Source organism: Globicephala melas, chromosome 9 (assembly GCF_963455315.2).
Source record: "Globicephala melas chromosome 9, mGloMel1.2, whole genome shotgun sequence".
NCBI classification, from domain to species: Eukaryota; Metazoa; Chordata; class Mammalia; order Artiodactyla; family Delphinidae; genus Globicephala; species Globicephala melas.
In genome coordinates, this window is record NC_083322.1 from 23,875,093 (window position 1) to 23,891,439 (window position 16,347).

The following is a 16,347-nucleotide window of genomic DNA, read 5'->3' on the forward strand; positions in this document are numbered from 1 at the left end:
AATATGACCCATACATAGAAACTCAAGTCAGTACCTTTCTGTTCACTTTGTTTTCCTTATACCTAGGAATACCATCTGGATATGGTATAAAATAGCCATATCTTTCATTAGCCATAAATACCTGAGAACCCAAGGTTTCAGTTTAACATGTTTCCTCTCCATACAACCAAAAAGGCAAAATAAAATAACTGGTGTTTGTGCCCACCTTCATGAAAACTAATTATCCAAATCCAAACTACAGTCATGTTATGACATGACTAAAGTCATAACCAAACCAGGGAAAATTTAAGAAGTCTTCAAGGCAGAGCATAAAAAGATCTGGGCACAGTAGGTGCTCAATAAATACTTCATGACTGAGGATAAATTACTCTCATGCAATATCACATAAAGCAAAACAGCAAGGAGAGGCTCGGGCGAAGTCCAAGTTCACCTACTACAAGAGTCCCCAGGAACATACAAGTATGCTTGGCCTACTACCACTCTCTTTAGAGGTGGTAACCTTGATGATGAACATGTTACGAGCACTCAACCTCTCTAATAAGTACAAGCATATAAAAGCTAAAAATGGAAGGAAACTCATCTCCTTACGACACCAAACAACTGTGCTTATAGCTGCTGTTAGCCTGTTAACACAAACATTCACCAGGGGAAAAGGAGAATCACAACATTCTGCTGATCACTGTCTGATGACCAGTATCTTGTCAGTCAATGAGGAGAAGAAACCAGTTCCTTTGGGCAAAAATTCTTCGTATCTAATAAGGCTTCAAAAAATCTAAGAAGGTTGAAGTAGATAGAATAAGGATATTGGAAAGGTTAGGTAACAGCTGTCAGACTTCACTTCTATAACAGCAGGCACATCTGCTTCAACGTCTGCTGGGAACAGTAACTCTACATATGTACTGGAAAGTGCTTCATGTGGGCCTCAGAAGGTGAGGTGATAACTGCCCTTTAAAGGAAAGAGAGCCAGAATTGATATCCCTCCCCAGTTTTCGATGAGCAGGGGCTTACCACCAGTCCCCATACCTCAGCAATATCTTTGTTGAATTAAACAAGGAAATTACTGTATAGTAATTACATGTACATTACTATACTGCCCCAATGGGTCTCTTTCCTATTTAGCGAAAGCAGAAACTCTGAAGTCAAAAAGAGGAAGATAATGCCTCATCTGCTAGACAGTTCTAGTCCTCCGCATTTCCACAGCAAGTAAATATTATATAGCAGTTGAAAAAGTCAGCGAACATGTTCACTGGCACTCCTCGGAGGTAGGGCAGACACTGCCCCTCCAGCTACACACATGGTCAGAAGCCCCACTGTGCACAACCCACGATCATACCTGGTTTGCATAGGAGCAGTGGTCCAGGGGGTGTTTTAGTTACATTTTCTAACTTCCATACAACCTTAAGGACCTAATAGGCTGACTGAATTACGACTCTTGTCAAATTAAAAATCAGTACTTGGTACGGTAGCCAATTAAGTTCTATTTTCAGCAAACTAACAACCCATATCTGCCCCAAAGGATTGTAACCTATGACAGAATGAGGTTTAAATAGAAAAATAAGCATCTTTAAACAGCTCGGAGAGCTTAACCTCAAAGGAGCTGCATATCTCACCTGAAGACCAATACCATATCAGAATGCAGGCACAAGAGTGCAGGCCCATGTCAGGATGCAGGGTCCTAGTATTGGTTTTCAAACTCATACACATGTGTCACAAAAACTACTACTCTGATTAAGATCCTTCTAAATTAACTTCTCTTTTCCCCCTGGAAAACAATCAGACCCCAATGGTAATCATTCTCAACAACCATAAAGGAGGTGAGTGTGTTTAAATTAATCTCCCTGGCCTGGGAAAGGCAATCAAGAAACAACAGGAGGGCTTCCCTGGTGGCGCAGTGGTTGAGAGTCCGCCTGCCGATGCAGGGGACACGGGTTCGTGCCCCGGTCCAGGAAGATCCCACATGCCGCGGAGCGGCTAGGCCCAGTGAGCCATGGCCGCTGAGCCTGTGTGTCCGGAGCCTGTGCTCCACAATGGGAGAAGCCACAACAGTGAGAGGCCCGCGTACCGCAAAAAAAAAAAAAAAAGAAAAGAAACAACAGGAAATCAGACAGGTAAATAAGGTATTGACTGTTACTTAGGATCCTGCCAGGCAGGGCATGAAACTATTCTCTGCCTCCTTGACAAAAGATGTGCGGCCTTGAGGAGACACAGATATCATAGCTTGATCACAAAGATACCTGAAAGAAACTGGTAAGAGTTTTGTGGGAACTTGTCTTAAGTGGAAATGGGAATCTGGACTTGGCTCTGCAAATAATTCTCTAATTTCAGTATCTTGGGTTTCCCCTCTATGAAATGGTTATTGTGAATAATCCAGGTAATTATCATCATGTATTTTATGAGATTACAAATCTAAACATACTTTGAATATTTTCATAATTATTAGAATGACATTTCATTATGATTTTTTTTTTTTTTTTTGCGATACGCGGGCCTCTCACCGTTACGGCCTCTCCCGTTGCGGAGCACAGGCTCCGGACGTGCAGGCCCAGCGGCCATGGCCCACGGGCCCAGCCGCTCCGCGGCACGCGGGATCCTCCCGGACCGGGGCACGAACCCACGTCCCCCGCATCGGCAGGCGGACCCTCAACCACTGCGCCACCAGGGAAGCCCTCATTATGATTTCTTTTACTTCAATTATTAGTAAGAGAAAGGCAAGCGCTATCTAATATATAAGCATCTGGCTAATTTGCTCTATGGCTAGCCAAAAGTCATTCCTGGGATAAACAGAAGGACTTATAAGTCAAATCATGAAACAAGGTTCCGACTCCGATTTCTATTCCAAATGAAAACTTCAGAAGAACAAAAGTTTTCTTCCTTTCTTAATTCCTATGGAACCACAAATGCTGCTATTCCTTCTGCCCCAGCAACTTGGTATAACTGGAATGAGTTACAATTAAAAAGGAAATTAAATATCATAGGCAGTAATAAACCAGCTTCCATTTTTCTTGATGTATAGTTCAATTATATTAATTAGTATAATGAAGGAGGAAGAAGGCAGAATCATTGCCACATGGTATAAGCAAGTTTCATTAAGAACCACCTACCTCACTTATGAGGAATGTATAGAAATGTAAGTGCAGAAGCATTGTTTCTATGGGGACCTAATCAGTCTAATCATTTTCACGAGTTATAAGCCATAGAATCACAGGGCCTGTGGGTTGGAAGGGAACTTAAAAGTGTACCTCTAGCCTCCTATGCACTGTCAAATCCCCTCCACAATATTCCTACCATCTGGTTATTCAGCTCATGTGTCAAGGCCTTCAATGAAACGAAACTAACTTCCTGGGACAGCCCACTCTCTCTCTCACTGAACACCTTTCTTAGAAAGCTCTTTTTTCATATTAAGCTAAAATGTTTCCCTGTAATTGGTTCTAGTTTTACTCCTTAATGTCCAACTCACTGCTGTTCTGGCAAAATCTTCCGTGGGTGGGACTATCCCCTCTAGCACTTTTGGCCCCCTACCCAGTAAAAGTGTCCCCCAGTGATGCACACCAAGGCAATGTGTGTACACATTTCCAACGTCCCACCATTAATAGCCACCGTAAAAGTATTACAGAAAGGAACTCTGGAAATTTAGGCCACATCATGGCACTTTAGAAGTTTGGCCCTTTTCGCCAGGAAATGGGGAGCTTTTTAAAAAGTTGAGGATAAGGAGAGTGACAGAATCAGAGGTATGTTTCAGGAAGATTAACATAGCAGCCATATATAGAACTGGATTAGAGGGGGGACAACTGGAGAGAAGGAGGCCAGGTAGGAGGCCATTACAGTGGTAGAGGAAAGATGTAATTAGGACCAGAACTACTCACAAGGTGTTCTGGTCAACAGCACACCGTCCAAACCAATTTTAAATGACTCCAATCACCATGTAGCCCTAGTCTTCATGATGTATGCTACCGTAATGCGTCACTACCATGCAAGTCAGAGAACAGTCTTCATGTGCTGCAACAATCCCCCCCATGGTGTGAAGCTAAGGGTTTTTTGCATAGACTATTTAATATGCAAGTATGCAGGTGGGTACCCTGCCTTATTACATATGGGCTAATTAGGAAGCACATTATTTGTAAGGCATTAGCATAACAAATCAACTTAAAATGACACTTGAGAATAGGCCATTCAAAGTGAAAGCCAAGATTATAAATCTAAGTCTTTCAACAGGAAAAAAAACCCACCTGACCTAAGGGAAGCAGGCAGCTCTCAGCTAGATGGATGTGCAAAATGAAGTCAGGCACCTTATTTGGGGATCCAAAGTGAGCCGGAGCTACTAAATAAGCTTGACTGACAAGAACGATTACTAACTACATAATATTTGAATATATAATACATAAGGCACGATATGAGTCCCATTTAATATTCACAAAGACTAAGATTTCAACAGTATCATCATTTTACAGATGAGGAAACCAGAGCTCCAAGGTCCTAAATAACTCACCCAAGGTTAGTCATTACCAAGTCACAGACTTGAAAAAGACTTGAAACCCAGGTCACTCTGACTGCAAACTGTCCTCTTGCTATAGCACTCGATTCAGAAATTACTTTAACAAGATAACAAGAACAAGGCAAACGATCTGAAGACACACGTAAAAGGGACTGTCAAGAGGGTGGACAAACATGACCAGTTTGGGTCAAGAAACCCTACACGGAAGGTAAGGGGCAGAGTATAACATCAAGGGCAAACTACTGAGAAAGGTCGACAGAGCTACAAGGCTGAGCAAGAAAGGCTACAAGCAAAGGAAGGTATCAATATCTTTGTTCAGCAAGGTCTTTGGGGTACAGACAGTGGACAAAAAAAACAGTCTTTCTTCTCTCGTGAAACATAGGAAGGCTCATCACGTGTTCTGCAATAGCCAAAAATGTCTATCATATGGCAGAAAAATTTCAAAAGTCAACCAATTTTCTTCTGTAAGCTGACAAATATATTGGGCTTTCCCTTTCACCACCTTGAAATACATTCTACTCTGGAGTATACCGTGGTTATGCCTTTTTGAAGTCAAAAAACGTTAATACCCAATATCATCATCCAGTATGGCAGCTATACTTTTCTTACTGCCCATTCCTGTCACTGTCCCCAAGCATGGACACCCAAACTTGCTCTTCCAAGTATCCTAGTCAGCAGGTAGAGTAGACACCCAAGTCTGTGTTACAGGCTAAAAGAATATCAATTCCAAAGCGGTTTCCTCTGCCAAACCCTCCCCTAGGTCAATCAAACTTCACCAGCTCTTCCTTAGAGCTCTTCAGCATTTATTTCTACTAACTACACGATGGTATTTTGCATACAATGTTAAAGTATCATTCTAACAATATGGTTTTTCCCTAAGTTCAATCCCCCTTCTGCCACATGAAGGCCGTACTTCCTCTTTATAGGGGAGTGTTTCCACTTGTTATTGGCAGGTGTTGAGAGGGTAACGAGGAGGTGTAGTGACGGCCTTGATTCTAAAAGGAAGCTGCAATGACTGGGACTTTCGTCTTAACCAGCTGGGTCACTGGATATAACATCTTAAGAGTCACAAAATTCACTATTTGTGAACAAGGATAAGAAGGGGCCTACCGGCTAAAAATCAGGAGGTGAGCATGCGGAAGACTACAGAAGAAATGTATCCAAATTCAAGGTTGACAAAAGAATAAGAATGTGCTTTGCCTGAAGCCACAAATCCCAAAGGATAAAGGGCAGGCACATTCTTAAAACTCATCTGCCCCTGAGCAGACATAGCTGTTCTGAGCTAAAGTAAAACAGAGCCGTGTTCGAATAAGCACCAGTGTGGAAGTGACTGCCACCCCAGCATCCTCCTTCTGTGGTCTGGCCATAAACGTCTTGAACCCTTGATTTTAAGAAATACCTACTGTTTCAGACTCCCACTGCACTTAGATGTCTAAATGGCACAGTGACACGTTCTCTCCCCTTAATTTCCTCACTACACCCATATATACAAGTAATACTACTTTCACACATTTTACTTAACCCTTATAATTATAGGCCTTTGCTACATTATGCCCAAGAAAATGAAGACTAGGAGGATAATATGCCCTGGGTCATAGGAATATCTTATAAGAAGATTCTTATTTTGCCCAGGAAACCACATACTGCATAGTCTGACCTCCAGGACACAAAACTTCAAACACACTCCACATCTTCTGTTTAAACATCACTGCCCCATATATTTCCCATCTTTTTAAAAACCACCACCACCGCCACTGAATCTTACATTAAACAAGAAATGTAAATTGTTTGTTTCCACAGATTATCAAAGTTGGCACATAAAAATCATGAGGAAAACTGGCAGATTCATTTATTTGGGCAATTTCAAAAGTTACCCCTTGCTTTTGAAGATCAACCCAAATAAATGAATTATTCAGATTCCATTAACTTTTGCCCTAAAACAACGGAACAGGGGCCAACGAGATGACCATTTTATGACAGTTTGACCAAAAGATAAAATGGTCAATATAAATTCATGGGCTGATTAGAAAGCAGAGTTAGAAATACCTGTTCGTTATATAGACCAGTAAATTTCTATTAAGATGATACAGAATGGGACTTCCCTGGTGGCACAGTGGTTGAGAATCTGCCTGCCAATACATGGGACATGGGTCCAATCCCTGGGCCAGGAAGATCCCACATGCTGCAGAGCAACTAAGCCCGAGAGCCACAACTACTGAGCCCACGTGCTTCAACTACTGAAGTCCACGCACCTAGAGCCCGTGCTCCACAACAAGAGAAGCCACTGCAATGAGAAGCCCGCGCACCACAATGAAGAGTAGCCCCCGCTCGCCACAACTAGAGAAAGCCCACGCACAGCAACGAAGACCCAACGCAGCCAAAAATAAAAAAACAAAAGTTGAGTCCTTTAATAAAAAATATACAGATTATAATCCTAACAACGTTCAGTTTCCTACAAAAAATATTTGTATTCTACAAAAAAAAAATTTGTATTCTAGTTTCAAAGGAAAAGTGAACCAGTATGGGAACACTTGTATTGCATCACTCAAGGCTTACACAGGGTATCAGCGGCATCTTGTTCATACTCGAAGGTCAGTACACTAAGTAGAGATCTTCCTGCCTACTGTCCTGTGCTCTGTGATTTTTTTAAAACTGTTTTTCACCTTGAACAAATGTACAGTTTTCTAGCTGTTGATCCTTCTTCAATTTTTGTAATTCTACACTGCAGTCGAGACTCAAACTGGGGTATAACATGAGAATAAATTTATTTTTACTCTTCAAACTTTAGTAAGCCCCACTCCTTAGCAGCATTATCCTGGGAAAATTTAATCAAACTATCTGTGCCTCAGTTTCCTCGTCTATAACCGGGGAGCATAAATCCCTTCAGTCACATACTGTTACGAGGATCAGATCTACAGCAACTATCAAGGACTTAGAAGCAGCATTTAGCACAGTGGGAGCCATCAACAAATATCTGTTACTGCCATTCAAACCTAAGCCACTCGGGAGTTCCAAGTAGCAGCAGCTAGCAACTCGAGGAAACGTGCACACACCTTCTAACAATGGAACCAACGCTCAGGGCCATTCCAGCCGGAACTTTCACACCTCATGGAGGGGCCACCAATGTCCATGTTAAAGCCAATTTGTACTTCAGGTATGATTAATCTTCTGCACTAAAAAACAACACGAGTGTTTTCTCACCAAGAAGTTCTTGAAGTTCGATAGGCTTCCAGAACATCTGTACGACTGTTTCAAAGCAGCAGCTTGCAGAATGAAAAACCAGGGTTTCAACAGCTTTAAAAGTATGGTTTGAGTCGAGGGACAGAAGCCTAGGAGACAACGCAGAGCCGGGCAGCGCGGGGAGTGCTGAGGGCAGGCAGAAGCACAGGACCGCCAGCATGTTCTCTGGAAACCACTGGAGCCGGGTCACCGCGGCCAGCGGCTCCGCCCTAGAGATGGAGTTCAAACGCAGCCGCTGCTGGCTCAGCCTCTTCTGCGACCCACCGGAGGACACAGTCGCAAAGAACGCTACACCATGAGACCCGGATGAGGGAAGGGGCCCGCCAGCTGCCGGTGGCCTGCTCCCAGCCAGAGCGTGCTGGTGTGCAATAGCCGCACCCCCGGCTACACGGGCGAGCTGCAGTGGCGCGAGGACACGCAGGTGCTGAGGAAGACAGGCCAGTGGCCTCCTGATAGCGGGCCACCTGCTGAGCACTCCCCCTGCCGCAGCCAGGTCTGCATTTCTGACCTCCAGATTCCACTCATGTGGAAGGACACAGAAGATTTCAAGAACGAAGGCGATCTGCACCGTCGGGCTGTGTTCTTGCTGCTGCAGATCGGGGAATGCACTCAGGACACGGAGATGATCCTGGTGGACAGGACCCTCACAGCCATCCCTTTCACAACAAGGTGCTCTTTGCCGAGGCAGGGCCAGACTCTGAACTGCGGCTGGAGCTATATGGGGCCTGCGTGGAAGAGGAGGGGGCCCTGGCTGAAGCCCCCAAGAGGCTTGCCACCGAGCTCAGCAGCTCCCTGGGCTGCTCCTCAGGGAGGCGTGTGCAGGTGTCGCTGGAGACAGCTAGGGGCTCGGGAAGCAGTCCCATCTTGCTCCCCACCCCAGCTGGTGGTGGTCGTTACCACCTCTTGGCTCATACCACTCTCACCCTGGCAGCAGTGCAAGACGGACTCCACACACATGACCTCACCCTCACCAGTCATGAGAAGAACCCCGCCTGGCTGCCCCTTGATGGCAGCGTGTGTTGCCGTCTGGTGGCTCAGCCCTTCCGCATGACTCAGCCTACTGCAAGTGGCACCCACAGAGCGCAGCAAGCTGGGGAGCTGCAGGACTGGGTGCGAGCGCATGGAGTCCTGAGAGGCACAAACAGCTTCTGTCACCGTCAACCTGAAGACACAGACACCGGGGAGGAGCCGCTGTTTACTGTTGTGATCAACAAGGAGCCTCAAGTCGGGGCAGGTGGACCAGGCAGTGGGCTGGCTCTTCACCCTGAGCATCAGTAACCAGTATGGGGAGGATGAGGTGACACACACCCTTCAGGCAGAGAGTCGGGGAGCCCTGCAGAGCTGGACAGAAGCTCTGTGGCAGCTTTTCTTTGACATGAGCCAGTGGAAGCAGTGCCGTGATGAGATAATGAAAATTGAAACCCCCGCTCCCCGGAAACCACTCCAAGTACTGGCCAATCAGGGTTCCTGGTACCATGAGATGGTGACAGGTGATGCTCAGGGCTGAATAGGTCTGGGGCCTAAGCTCTGACTAGCCTCCTCCCCTCAATCCCTTCCTGGTGCCACAGCTATTGAGCCGCTGGATGACATCACAGCGGTGATAGCCTGGCCCAGCTGGAGGGCACGAGGCTGGAGACGCCCCCAGCCTGCCCTGCCTGGCCCCTGCTCGCCTGCTTCAGTGGCCCCAACCCCAGCCCTGACCCATTCCCTGCTCTGGAGGAGATGCCGAACGGTCTCCCTGGATGCTGTCCCCGAGACCACTCCCCTGGGGCTTCTCGCTCGGTTGCCCCTCTCCCCCCGAAGCGGTTCCCACAGTCCAGAGGCCTCTGCAGCAAAGGCCCACCCCACACTTGGCTCCAGTCACCAGTGTAAGATGGTGTGCTGGCAACAGGGTCTGGCCAGAAGAAGAGGTGGTCTGTGTGCAGCTGGGCTCTGGATTCGGTGCTGTTTGTAGCAGGTTGGCCAGCTTGGCCTCCCCTTCCTCTACTGGACTGGGGGATAGGCTGGGGAGGGGGAGCAGAAGCCCCTTTTAAGCTGTGGTTGCCATGGTGCTGAGGGACTCTTTCCCAGGGCTGGCTGGGACCCCCTAAACCCTTCCTGGGAGAAAACTGGAACCAACACTGCCCTACCTCCCTGCACTAACCAGCTTTGAGGATGGCACTGAAGAGCCCTGGGAGGGAACGCACCTCCCTTGTGACTCCCACATTGACCATTAAAGTTATTTAACATCAAAAAAAAAAAAAAAAAAGTATGGTTTGAGTTGGGCTGGAATGAGTTGGCACACCAATCACTCCTCTGTCAGAAGAGTTGGTTTCTAAAAAGCACCTTGGTTAGTTCACCAAGGCACTGGTGCCAATAAACTTCCCGTTGTATCTCATAATAAAGCATTAAACAAATAAATGGGGCATAGGATGGAGAAAGATTTACGATTTAAGCCCACCCGAGGAGACAATTTATGAAATAAAATGATCAACGTTCTAGAATTAAAAAGTAGTTTTACAAAATAAAATGTATTGAAAAATATCTAAATATAGAAAAATAAACAAATAGTAAAAAAAAAAAAAATCTGAAAGTCATGCAAGAAGATACACTTATAGAGCCAATAAACTAATTCTACTTTTAAAGTAATCGAAGAAGATGAATGGTTTACATGAAGGGAAATCAAATGTAAATTACGTGAAAAACACATTCTTACTAGTAATCTTTTATGCAGATGAAAACAACTCTAAAGTCCAGTTAATCTAGGAAAACAAAAATACTGACGAAACAAAAACTCGATTGGATGTAGGAAAGTTTAAGTATTTATGTGGTACAGTCTAAAAATTCGCTTATATACCTTTAACCTATTAACTCACTTTGTGGATATAGTTCTAAAATAAATAATCCTAAATAGGAAAAAAAAGTAAATGTTTAATGCTATTAAGAAAAAAAGAAATCTAGAACATGGACATAACTAGAAAATAGTATATTTGCTTAATGGAATATATGTGTGTTTAAAATTAAAAGTGCCATAATTCAAGAAAAATGTGCAACTTCCATTTCCAACAAAGATGAAACAAGGACCAAATCCACTGTCCTGCATAAAATCAAAAAAACCAAACATTTTGAAACATGGTTTTCAGTAAGATAGGTAACAGGCAACAGAGAACAGTGATCCCTAAGAGACAGGACACAAATGAGCCCTAACTGCTTACTGCCTAGAGTTTCTAGTGGGAATGGACAAGGGTTTGGGGGAGACCAAGCCTGCTAGAGCTCTTGGCACAAAGGACCAGGGTGGAGAGAGCAGCACAGAGAGATGACTTCTGAGATCCGCACAGGGCCTCTCTTGAGCACAGTACTGATCAGCCCAGGAGTGTGCTTCCACCTGAGGCCAGGGGAAGAACCATGGGAAAGCATTAGAAGCAACAGTGCCTACCATCACCATAATGACCCAACCATTTTACTCCAGGGTATTTATCCAGGAGACAAGAAAATATATATCCACACAAAAACTTGTACACAAATGTTCATCAAAGCTTTATATATAGAGCCAAAAATTGGAGGCAACTGGAAACAGCCCAAATGACCACCAGAGGTAAATGGATGGCTAAACCACAGTATATCCATACAGTGGAATACTACTCAGCAACAGAAAGGATGAACTATTGACACAGACCACAACACAGATGAATCTCAGATAATTAGACTGAGTGAAGAAAGCCAGATTAACAAGAGTAGATACTGTAATGATTTCATTTATATAAGCTCTAGAAAACGAAACTAATCTATCATGAGAGAAAGTAGATCAATGGCTTGGGGGTACATGGGAAGGGATAGAATGGGGCACAAGGAAACTCTGGGTGGTAATGAGTATGTTCACTATCTTGACTGTAGTGATGGTTTCATGGATATATATATATATACATTTCTCAAAGCTTTCCAAATTGCACACTTTAAAAATGTGCAGTTTTCCTGCATATCCATTATGCCCCAATAAAGCTGTTTGTAAAAATAGACAAAACGTTGGGATTTCCCTGGTGGTGCAGTGGTTAAGAACCCGCCTGCCAACGCAGGGGACACGGGTTCGAGCCCTGGTCCGGGAAGATCCCACATGCTGCGGAGCAACTAAGCCCGTGCGCCACACTACTGAGCCTGTGCTCTAGAGCCTGCGAGCCACAACTACTGAGCCCACATGCTACAACTACTGAAGCCCGCATGCCCTAGAGCCCATGCTCCTCAACGAGAGGCCACCACAATGAGAAGCCTGTGCACCACAAGGAAGGGTAGCCCCACTCACCTCAACTAGAGAAAGCCCACGCGCAGCAATGAAGACCCAATGCAGCAAAAAATAAATTAATTTTTAAAAATAGACAAAACGTGGTTTCATGAACAGTTATAAATATCAGAATATAAACTAACACGTATACACTGGCCACCATCATATGATTAGAGAGATCTACATAAATGAAGTTTGTTAAGGTCTTTGGAGTTTTTACTTTTGTAAAAATTTACACCCACTGAGTTTATCTAAACGGCCATTCTTATCTTCTAGAAACAAGAGCTGGGAGACAGTTTGCCCATGATCATACGAAAAGGTCACACAAAAGAAACAGACCACACAACTCGTAAGATGCCAATCTCTGTTCTACATTACATTCGTACACACTTATAGAATAACAAGATTATTGGGAAAGAGACAGATAGCTCCTTCAGAAGAGTTGTAAACCAGGGAAACTAGAGCAATTTCAATAGGGTACCCAGGTGTTCCCAGCGGTGAAGCATGAAAGGAAACCCTGTACACAGGTGGGACGACAATGTGTGGAAATTAGCCCAGTCTCAGCATTCAAAGCAACCTTTCAAAAATCCAAGTTAACATGCCTTGACATACATGATGCTCACTTAAAAGCCAATTGTGTGGTTTTTGTTCAAAAAAAAGGGAAAGCCATTTTTCATCATAAGACATAAAATGTTGAAAGAAAAAGAGGGGGAGCCGCAGCTATGTATTTCCTAGGGCTACCATAAAAAATTACCAGACACTGATGGCTTGGAACAACACGAACTTACTCTCTCCCAGTTAAGAGCCCAAAGTACAAAACTCAAGAGTGTTGGCAGGGCCGTGCTCTCTCTGAAGGCTCCAGGGCAGCCTCTTTCCAGCTTCTGGTGGTGGCCAGCAATCCCTGGCAATGCTCAGCTTACAGCTGCATCACTCCAATCTCTGTCTCTGTCCCAGGGCCTTCTTGCATCTGTGTGCACCTGATCCTCTCATGAGGACACCAGGCATTGGATTTAGGGCCCAGCCTCATCAGGTATGACCTCCTCCTAACTGATTATCTGGAAGTAAGGTCTTCACAGATCTAATGTCATAGTCATAGGTTCTTAGTGTTACAACTTTAACATATCTTTTGGGGGGGTTCACAACTCAACCCACAATAGGGGGACAAATACCTAACATAGTAAAATTCTCTTCAAGGAGACAATAACAAAGGAGAGTAAGATTTCAGTTAATGTATCAAGTAATGTTTTCACTTCTAAATAAACAACTGTGCCCATTTCACACTGAATCAAAACACCTCAAAATGGCTAACAAAATGCAAAAATTGGTTTCCTTTTCTTTTTCCAATTTGAAAATTATATTTGCAACAAACATCCCTGACCCATAACTCCCTCTGATTAATAATATTTTCATTAACAAATATACTGCTTGAATTTGGGGGGCTGAGACTTTTTTTTTTTTAAACAACCAGAAAGGAAATTAAAAAAAAAAGTTTCATTTAAGTCAGATGTTAATTTGCTTGTAAGGGGTCTTGTCCTTTCAAGCCATCATCATCATAAAGGCGTTTTATGATCTTTAATATAATGTGTATGTAGTGGTACACTTAATTTACACTTACGCACAACACTATTGTTACAGTGTACACATACATTCTTATAGAGCTAAGAGTAAATGATTTAACCGCAGTTCAAACATTCTTTTCTGCTAGGTGTCTAATGTGTACCAACCATATAAGCTTAGCATAATTCAGAACATAATAAAAATTTGATTCCTATCCTCTAATTTATAAATAAAAAAAGTTTCACTGTTAAATAGTAAAATGTATTAACTGAAACTGATTAAACCCATCATATCACTAAGGAAGAAACTGAAGACTAAGATACAAGTCACCTGATATTCAAATGACCTCTCAGAGATGGACAGATGACGGAGGGTTCATTCTGCTTTCAAAGCATATGTCTCTGGTTCATATGCTTTGCTTGCCAGACAGTGCCTAGAGATGTCTCTTTAGTATATTACTTGGTAATTAAAAAGAGGAAAACTACGTGTTTCATAATCTGCTTATTGTTAGGCAGCATATAAACAGCAGTATCAAAACTGCCCCCATACATACCTTTTTAACATTTGCCACCATTGTGGCAGCACAGAATAGGAACTGGGGGGATAATTTTTTGATGATTTCTAATGATAAGCAAAATGCTTTAGGAGTGGATCTAGATCTGGTATAAGCAGACACCAGATCTGATACAGTCCATTTTTTCCTATCGTAAGAATTACCATCAATAATGGAAAATACCTAAAAACATTACACCATGTTTTAAAGACATACACAGAGAGGCCTCTCTAGAACTGAGGTCGAAGGCCACTACCTAAAGATTTTGCAAGCACAGGAAAATATTCTTACAGAATGGGTGAGGAAATACCAAACCTTTGTACACATGGAAAAGTATCATGCATCTGAGATACTTAAATCTAATTCTGACAAGTGAGAAAAGTCCCCTCAAGGTCTAAGTCTCTAAGATTCAAGGACACAGCTACCTCCCTTACTTTCTCTTGGTGAAGGTAAACAGCATTAAATCTAAATGAGTTTTCACTGAAATATATGCTCCGCTCCACTCCCCTCCTCTCACGTCCCTCCTGCATTGATTATATTTGTGAGACTATGCTTCCAGTGCATTTAAATTAAGACACCATCTTTCCCATCACCTACAATTCTCAAATGTCACATAAACTCTGAAGTGTTACATAAATTATCCAGTGGGTAGCAAACCACCAATGATGAACAATGAATAACACATCTTTTGAAGCAAATGGCCAGGCCAGAACCAGAAGAACTCAGGTGTTCTAAATATACTAAGTAATTTACCAAGTCAATAGAAATAGAGAGGACAGTGGGGATTAGAACCAAATAAATGTGATAGCTCTACTATGCATCATTAATTCAGTCTAAGATGCCACTTATTTTAAGACACATCATTTTATACTCCATTAAAAATAAAGCCGTCAGTTATGACTACAAGTTTTGTCCTGAAACCAGATGTTAAAATTTGCGGATGGGAGAGATACATCTTTTAAGAATTAAGGAAATGTGGTATGTTTCCAATAAGGGCAAGTATTGGCAAATACTACCCCATAGCTATTCCTACCTCGAATGTTCACTATGTATCATTCATATCAATTATAATCACTCAACCAGCAAGTGGACCTCAAATAGTTAAGACTATATTGTGCCAACCATATAGAAAAGAACATAGAAGGCACTCAACTAGCTTACAGCTTGGCCAAACATCACTCATCCCAATCACTTACACCAATCTAGGGAAAATAAACTTATATTTGGTCCTTTGGGAAACCAATAGCATGTGGAGGCCAAGTATTACCCTTGTGGCCCCCAAGCTGATCATTTTCTTTGCATTAACTCAGGGTGAATAATGATCAAAAGGCAACTCGCAGAGACACAGCCTCCAGCTTTGTTTGATGCACAATCCTGTGACAACATTATTAGCAAGAACCATTTCTCTTGCACCAAAATACTGAGTCCAGATGTCAACCTGGTGCCTGGAAAATATGCTGCACAGTGACAGCTGTTTGATGCTTCCATGCTGAATAGCTGCATTCTGACCAGACACATCCTTTAACCAAGGAGATATCAGTGCATTCAGAAAGAAAACATTACCAAAAAGAACTCTGGACACCAAAATTAAATTAGCACACACTTCTTTTTTAATCTGCTTAAGTCATAATAAATAAGGGGCAGTTTTGCAGAAAGATGATAAAGGGACTACTGCATTTTATGTAATTAAGCAATAAGCATATAGAAGCAATTAAATGTAGAGCATGAAATAGCAATAAGCATTCAGCACAACACAAATTACTCAACACATTCATTTCACCACACTTTTTTTTTTAATGGAAAGAACTGGTGACCTAGATAAAGCACTGAATTGAAAAATCAAAAGAATTTAAACAGCAAGATGTAGTGGTTAACGTACAGCCCTTGAGCCAGGCCTGGAGCCTATTCCCAAGGGTTCCACTTGCCAGCTGTTTGACCTTGCACAAGCAACCTGACCTCTCTTTCCAAGTGCAGTTTCCTCACATGCAAAATAAAGGTAATAAAACCCTCACCTCATAGGACCTTGGCTTTGTGAGGAATGAATTAGATAACGCAGGAAAATGCTTACCCAGTGCCTGGCACAGGGAGGAGGGTACAAAATCGTGTGTGCTGTTTACCATTAGTGCCAGTTATAACACTATCAAGCCACGTATTTCCCAACCCTCAAGCACCTTTCTTGCTCTGAATTTCACTAGTTCTTTGCTTCTGTACCTCTAACATTTTTACTCTACCTCGCATTGTCTTCATTTG

General features: G+C 43.0%; 1 protein-coding gene and 1 pseudogene across 1 annotated transcript in view; one reads left to right on the plus strand and one right to left on the minus strand.

The window, feature by feature from the left end:
- SND1 (staphylococcal nuclease and tudor domain containing 1) overlaps positions 1-16,347 on the minus strand; it is a 419,451-nt gene that overhangs the window by 283,641 nt on the left and 119,463 nt on the right. The window lies entirely within an intron of this gene.
- LOC115851634 (rhotekin-like) lies at positions 7,891-9,604 on the plus strand (annotated as a pseudogene).